Source organism: Nyctereutes procyonoides, unplaced genomic scaffold, assembly GCF_905146905.1.
Source record: "Nyctereutes procyonoides isolate TBG_1078 unplaced genomic scaffold, NYPRO_anot_genome, whole genome shotgun sequence".
Classification (NCBI taxonomy): Eukaryota; Metazoa; Chordata; class Mammalia; order Carnivora; family Canidae; genus Nyctereutes; species Nyctereutes procyonoides.
The window spans coordinates 30,948,490-30,955,798 of NW_026575044.1; positions in this window are offsets into that span (position 1 = coordinate 30,948,490).

Consider the following 7,309-nt stretch of genomic DNA (forward strand, 5'->3'; position numbering starts at 1 on the left):
GTCATGCTCACTCAAAGAGTTTCCTTAGGAATAGCTTTTATTTGGTTCTGTGGTTTACTGGAGATCAAATTGTATAGGTGGGATCTCTTTGCAAAATGTATTCAGAATCCATATAGTTCCCATCTTCTATGGGCTTCTGCACTAGCCAGATTCTTAACATCTCTCATGTAGCCCAGGCAGTGGGAGGATGACAAGCTCTTGTTCCTATCTTTTCTCTCGCCCACTCCACCCCTCTCTCTGCTCCCTGACTGCTACTTGTAAAAGGATCATGACTTCCAGCGTACTTGGAACAGAAGCAACACTGCCTGGCAAGGCCTACAAGGAGCTGCCCCATGGACTCTGACTTCCTTTCCAACCACATCCCACACTTCATCCCCTCACATGTGTCTTCTTTTGTTCTCCAAAAACCCTCAGCTCTTTTCCTGCCTTAGGCCGTTACTTAGTTTCTTTCTCTCCTGACTAGCTTCTTCTCACTCATCAGGTAGTAGCTAATATGACCTTCTCAGAGAGGTCTTTACTTCCTACTCCCTACACTTGGACACTCTTTTTGTCATTATCTTTATATCAGTCATCAGGGTCAGGCTTAGTACCATGTGTAAACTGCTTTTTCTTAGTCAAATTGCTTATATTGTCTTTCTCCACCACTTGACTATGAGCTCTATCAGGGACCAATCATGTCTGTTTCATTTAATAGCATATTCCCAGGACTTTGCAGGGTGAACAAATGAACATATCTTTAAAAATTTTGTGCAAGTGTATCTGCTAGATCAAAGGACACAGAAAGTTTCAATTCTTAATAGATGGTCATCCAAAAGGTTGTACCAATTTGCACTCCCAGGTATAGTGTAAGAAAATGCCAGTTTTTCCTCCCTGCCAGGCATAAAGTTTGTCACAGGTAATTCCTTTCTGGTTCTTTTATGAGAAAATAGTACTCCTGTGGGGGAAAAAAAATTTAGCTCTGTTAAGAGATTTAAATATTGTTTGTTTAGATGTTAATACTTTATTAGATTATAATAAATTAAAGTTAAGATTTTGAGCATAGCAATCTAATGTATTGGACCTAGACCTAAGTAAGTTCTGGATTTTGATTAGATCCTAAGGACCTAGCATCCTTCCTGGATCTAACATCATCCTGGCCTTTTCACCGTTTCAGGTGATATAATGATAGGATAGAAAAAATATGAGAAAACAAATACACAAATAGTAATTTCCTATATTCTGTTGCTATTGTTATGATCCCTTTATTTATACATTTTAATCTTCATTTTGATGATATGTAGTACATTTCACATATGTCCTCAAGTATTTTTAGGTTTAATGGGAGCTATATGTTCTGTTTTTCTAGTAATCAAATTGTACCGATATTGTTGGTAATGCCTAAGGAGGAAAAAAAAAATTGTGATTGTTTTAATTTAAATTTCAACCCACTACTCCACCCATGGGAAGAAGTATGTGGAATGATCCACCAGCTTCTTAAACCACATGCCACACACAGGGTGTGACTGCCAGTGGAAACTGATACACTGCATCTATGCTCCCAGTCATGCCAAAGACACCAATCTGCAGAAAGATGGAATCTAAAAACACCAGGGATACTTAAAAAAAATAATCTCCAAGGATTTCAGGGAAGATTGCTAGCTGTCCTATGGTAAGGAAGGGGGATGCTTCTAAAAATAAGCAGTGTCGTTCTTTACTCTTCAGGGGCTGTGCATTTCTCTATCAGGCTCACGTGTTTTACCCTAGTGAGGCATCATGTATCTATCCTTTTATGATTAATAAGTTCCAAGTAAGTTTGGTAAGCCTTAAAACTTGTACAACTCATTGTGCATTTTATAATTTGTGTGCTGATGAGGGGCCACAAAACCTCTGAAAAGATTAATTAAAGAGAATAGAAATTTCAAATTTATTTTCTTGCTGCCACTTTTCTGGGGCAGAGTAGCTTTCATATCATGTGGATCAGATTTGTATTCACATAGTACTTAGGGAAGCACTGAACTTTCAGTTCAAACACATGAACGTGTTTTTCCTTCAGTTTTGGGCATGTCTAATTGGCCTTCCTTTGGATAAACACCATTATTCTATTCACTGACATTAAGAAGAGGATCAGAATCCATTACCTACCTGAATTGGTCATAAATACATGCCTTACAGGAAAACGTTTAGCCTATAGAATTTTTTTCTATTTTTTTAAAATTGTATATCTCATTAACTTTTTTGAACATCATTTCAATTTACTTTCCTTTAGTGAAACTTCTGAATATTCCTAGGGTTCATTTAGACTGAGTGTTTCTCAAGGCACAATCTTTGCAGTGTGAATTTATGTTCTTTGATCCATTGCTGGCACAGCCACAACATATTTGGCTTATTTCTAGAAGGCTACACCTAAAGAGAGATTAAAGGCAGAGAAGCTATTCTCCTTGTTAGCACAGCACATTCATGAGTCACTTTGGGCTTCATTTTTGACGTGTGAAACACAAGGCCAATTTTATGGATATTTGTGCATGCCGATTAACTTGTGCAACATGGTGATTTAACGTTAATCTCCAATTCTCCATGTGAAGGCAGGATTGACAGATTCTTGAAACACCTTTTTTATTCCTTTAGACTTTGAAGTGGTGCAATTTCTAATAAGTTGTGTTGTTTAGTCTACACTTGAAGGAAATTATTTGAATTTATGAAATTTGTCTTCAGTTACTCCACATTTTATTCTACTAAAGCTCCTCAATATTGAGTTGGTCTGTTGAGGTTTTCCATTTTGGGGGAGGTATGTTTTATTAATTTACGTTTTGAGAGGAAATTATATCATCCAGCGTTTTCAAATTTATTACCACACATTTTCACATGGTACTTTCTTTCTTTCTTTTTTTTTTTTTTTTTGAGAAACTTTAAGGTGGATTTTTTTAGAATAAATCAGTAACTATACTTTAATGATAAGGATCTACAAAGTGAAATGAGATAAGAATCCATTCAGTCTCAGTTAAAAACTCCAAAATATGTGGAAATAACTTTCTTAAGCATGCACAGAATATTAATGAAGGACATAAAATAACATCTAAGAAAATAAAAAGATATTATTATGTTCCTGGATGAAAAGACTTACTAGTATAAAATGTAGCTTTCTCGAAGAAAAAAATCTGAATGTAGTTCTCAAACTTGACCCTTGGTTTCTGCAAGGGATAGAAACAGAGGAGGTTACAAAAAATATTAAAGTCTATATATGGAAGAAAATATGCCCTCAACAGCCAATAAAAGAATGATTAAGAAGGATATTGTAGGGTCTTTCTTGTCTTACTAGATATCAAAAATCACTCTAATGCTGCTTTTATTATAAGAGGAACTCAGCTACAGCTGTTGCTTCTGGATTCATGTTTTTATGTGAGGGAGATTCAGCTACAGGAAACCTGACTTTATTCCCTATCTCTTCTGTGCTCCTTTTTGTGGATGGAGGACAAACGGTCTGATTAATGAACTTGGGAAAAGGAATTATAGACAGTGGGTTCAGCGTACTGCTCCCTCCTACCACTAACTTTCCAGGCAGGATTTTTCTCTTTTGGAGCCAGCCTGCTGACAAGACACATTTTCCATTTCTTCTAGCTGTAAGCTCACAGGAGCAGGCTCCATCCTTTGGTCCTGGTGGAGGGGAGTTGTTTGTGACTGAGTGAATAAGTTTAATTCTGGAATGAATCTTAGGATGCTCATCATGACTGCCCATCTCAACCACATCATCCACATACATTTTGTCACAAATAGTAAAACTGATATTTATTTATTTCTCCTATGCCTTATTTCTCAATTATTTCGGATATGAGGAAGTGACAATATAAGGTACTGATCTAGGAATAGATAAAGTACAGAAAGTAGAATATTCTGCAGATGATAAAAATAATTAATTAAAGATATACCAATTGACTTAGAGATATTTGTATGAGGTACTATTGAGTAAAAGAGAAAGATATAGAATAGTATGTATAACATTCACGTATGTGTGTGTGTCTGTGTGGATGTGTATGTATATATGTATTACTGTAAATGAATGCTTGAACATAGAGAAAAGCCTGAAGGACAATGCTACACTGTTAGAATCGGTTTTCAGGCAACAGAATACTATTACTATGTGTTCAGGAGTAGGAGGGGTAGGAGTAGGAGGTGTAATTAAGCTGAGGAGGAAATGTAAAAACCAATTAATTGCACTGAAAATGTATCCTGATAGCACATTTGTTAATTTATGTCAAATTAAACATATATATAACTTACAAGTTAAAAATATTTTAATTATATGTTTAATATTTTTCCTTTCAAAGCCTTAGCTATTAAGAAAATAGAGATTTTACAATTCTATGTTTAAAACATTTAGAAAAAGATAAACCTGGCCAGAAACATGAGGAGTTATGTAAAATTATTATTTTAGGGCTTTGTCTAGTAACAAAATAAGCATAAAATACTGAGGTATCGAATTCCCTTGAGTCATGTGTTTTGCTCTAAATGAGAATAATGTGATCTGAAAACACATGGATCAGTTGTATACATGCTGCTGAAGGTGTTGACATAGTGATCAATTGTATGCATTATTTTCTGGTATGACTGGTAAAAAATGTACACTGAATTAAGAGGAAAAAATCAGGAAAAACATTATTTTTCATAACAATTTGAAATGAAAATCCCGAAGAGAATATTTTACTATTTTATATATAACATTCTTAATGCTGAAGATAGAGGCAGACAATTGCTGTTCTGGCAATGAGGATTAATCAAAAAGTGATGTTACTAGGTACACTTGGATTTATTGGCAATTTCTAGAAGCATGAAAGATTTAAAAAAGTGATCCCTGCTGTCCTGGTGGGAGGGCCTTGCCTGTAGTAGGTAGATGACTTCAGCATGTGAGAGTGGGATGAGTTGCCCTCATCATCAAGTCCAAGGGGACTCTCTTGGAGAGTCTAGTCAGCTGTGAGGTAGCATCTCCATCCAGTGGTTCATGAGGGCAGATGGTGGGGCCCCTAGGCAGTTACTTCAGGTTAGTGACTCCATTATAAATCAAGGCAGTCCTGAATTAATACAAGCAATGCAGGAAACAACACATAACTCACCTGCTTCATAAGATCTAGACCACAAGCTTTGAGAGAGCAGGGGCCATTTCTCATCTGGTGTACCATTTGGCTCCCAACAGCCACTTGTTGAGTAAATAAGTGAATGGATGAATGATTGGACGGGGAGTTAGAGATAAAGAGAATTGGACTGTGGTTTTTAGTTGGGTTCCAGACTGAGCTGGAAAGCCAAATAATAGTTTGGAGCAAGATGTAGAACAGAGGACCTGGTAGGTGAATGAATGGCACAGAGCTTCCTTAAGGAAGCCGGAGCGCCAAGCTCATTGAACTCTTGAACACACTTTCATTTCAGGCAGCAGCGAACTGATATTTATTGAGTACTCCCTATGTACTTAATTGTGGCACAAAGTCTTTTCTTTACATCATTTATTTAATTATTTATTTTTCCCCAAACACTCTGTAAGGAAGATGTTATTAACCCCATTTTACAGATGAGACAACCAAGGTTCAGTAGTTTTTTTCAAGATCATCATACTGGTAAGTGCTATAGGTGGGATTTGAACCAGATCTGTGTGACTCAAAGTTTATGCTCTTCACTCAACCCCAGTGACTCTAAAAAGAGGGACATAGAAGATATGGCTTTGCAAAAATTGAAAAATACTGTACTTGCCTATTTTGTCTTCATTTTCTTCTTAATTAAGGAAAAAACACCCTAGGTTTTGATTATTACATGAGTAGTAAACATATATTGTAGAAAGTTAGAGAATACAAGCAAGCAAAAGGAAAATAAAGCCATCAAATTTCAACCACCCAGAGATTAATTCCATTAACACCTTTCAAATACATGTCTCTGGAAAATGAGGCTTATATCATTTTCTTTGCAGGGTATTTGGGAGAATTAAATACATGATGTAAAGAAAATTCCTAGCATAACATATAAGTACCTAGAAGGTAAATATAATTTTCTTTTCCTGCTTGAAATTCTTCAACTCATTTTTTAAAAGATTTTATTTATTTATTCATGAGAGACAGAGAGAGAGGCAGAGGCATAGGCAGAGAGAGAAATAGGCTCCATTCAGGGAGCCCGATCCTGGGACTCTAGGATCACACCCTGGGCCCAAGGCAGACACTCAACCGCTGAGCCACCCATGTGTCCCTTCAACTCATTTTTCTATTTAGATATATGTGATTTTTTGTTTTAGCTAAATGGAGATTCTGCTGTATGTGCTCTCTTGTCACTTACTTTTCTCCTATGTGTTCTCTCCTTGTCCATGAAAGTAAACATTTATCTCTTCTATTATTCAATCCACATTCAAATTTCCTCAGGTGATCCAAAAAATGGCTTTTACAGGTGAGATTTCCAAATTAGGATCTAACTCAGGACTGTACCTCCACCTTAAATTTATTTTGCTCCCACAGCCCCTGCTCCTTTTCAAAATGACACTCACTTGTTGAAGAGCCTGAGCCAGTTATTTTATAAAACATCCCACTTTTGGATTGGTCTTGTGTTAAACTTGTCCCCTATCCTTGTATTTCTAATCCCTTGTATTCTGTATTTAAAGGTTTGTCAGATTCAAGTCAAACATTTTTGTCCAGAATCCATTCTATGTACTTCAAGTACCATCTCTGATCTCCCAGACTAGGTGGGGCTCAGTGTCTGCGTGCCTGTACATAGCATCTTGGGTTGAGCTTTCTGAAAGATTATACTGAAGTATTTGCTTCAAGAGTTGATCCCTCTTACTATTCTGTAATGTCCCCAAGGGTGGAACTGTGTCTTATTCCTCTTTGTTCACGTCAGATACTCAACACATATTTGTTGAAATAAAATGAAATTAGTGGATTGAAGTCAGCAAAATGTGGATTGGAAATCATGCCTCTGTTACATTGAAAGAATGGATCAGAGAGTCCTGGGGGGAATCCAGGATTTGGTTCAGAGTTTCCAGACCAGGCTGTAGGTTGCAGGCAAGCTTAAGTGTCTGGAAAAGTTCTTGTTATGTTAGCTGTCAAAAATCCAAGTTAGGTATGAGGGAGAAGCAGTCTGATAAAAGTTGAGTTTGGCATTTAGGATTAGCATGAGGACAACAACAACAACGGGAATGGAATACAAATTAGGAATAAGAATCAGAATAGGCAACTAGTTCGTTCACCCAGGTCCAAACCAGGAAATGACTGTCTATCCTAGAACAAGAACTGTCTCTGCTCTGCCTTATGCCGTCTTCCTGGTGAGGTCAGAGATTGGGTTGGGCAGGTGTGGCTGGTTCCAGAGT